The sequence below is a fragment of the Nannospalax galili genome, unplaced genomic scaffold (assembly GCF_000622305.1).
Source record: "Nannospalax galili isolate Female #2095 unplaced genomic scaffold, S.galili_v1.0 scaffold682, whole genome shotgun sequence".
NCBI lineage: Eukaryota > Metazoa > Chordata > Mammalia > Rodentia > Spalacidae > Nannospalax > Nannospalax galili.
In genome coordinates, this window is record NW_008348076.1 from 1,528,950 (window position 1) to 1,529,976 (window position 1,027).

Genomic DNA, 1,027 nt, shown 5'->3' on the forward strand with positions numbered 1-1,027 from the left:
GCAGATGGATATCTGTGAGTTCAAGGCCAGCCTGGTCTACAGAGAAAATTCCAGGTCAGCTGGGGCTGTAGGGAGATCACCACCATCACCACCACCACCACCAACAACAAAGATACTTCATTGTTTTTGCATTAGTTATATATAAGATTTTGGTGAGTTCTGAAGCTACTCAAAAGGTTTGCTAATACAATAGTAATATACAGCTTTGGCTTCAAAAAGCTTTAAAAAAACCCTTAATGCCTGGGGCCCACTCTTAGAGACTCTAGTTAGTTAGTCTGGGATATAGTTTGGACATCCTGTATTTTAAAAACCTGTTCAGGTCTCTTTTTTTGGTGTGTGGTGGTGTGTTGTTTTTGTTTGTTTCGTGGCACTGGGCATTGAACCCAGGGCCTCACACATTCTGGCAAGTGCATTACCCTAAGTCCAATTTACATAATTCTAAGGTTCAGTCAAGCTTGAGTTGAGCCACCTGTATAGAAATAAATGGAACCACCTCCAAGGTACACTGAATACAGACCAGTGTGCACATGATGCCACCACTATATAGAAAAGGAAAAGAGGGAACTATTTGTGTATTTGCTTGTATGATATAAATCACCTCTGCTAGAATACAGAAAGAACTTCCGGGGCGTGGTGGTGGGTGAAAAGGGAATGGATCCCTGTGTTTCTTCTGACTGTTTGTTTGCTTGGTTTTTTTGAGTCAGGGTCAGCTTCCAGACTGGCCTGGAACTCACTGTGTGGGAGCCTGGCCTCAAACTTCCAGCAAGCCTCTGGCCTCTACCTCCCAAGTGCTGGGATTACAGGTATGTACCACGACGTACATTATTGTGTTTCCTTCTTCTAACCCTGTGAATCTATTATCTCATTTTTAAAGTTCTGCCTCTTTAATTTAGGAAGAAAATTTAATTCCTGAAAAAGGAGGCGTGTAATTGAATAGACTCTATGATTGTTTGTATTTTGTTTAACCCTAAGGCACAAATCTTTTCTTTTCTCCTCTTCTCCTCTCCTCCGCTCCCCTCCCCTCCCT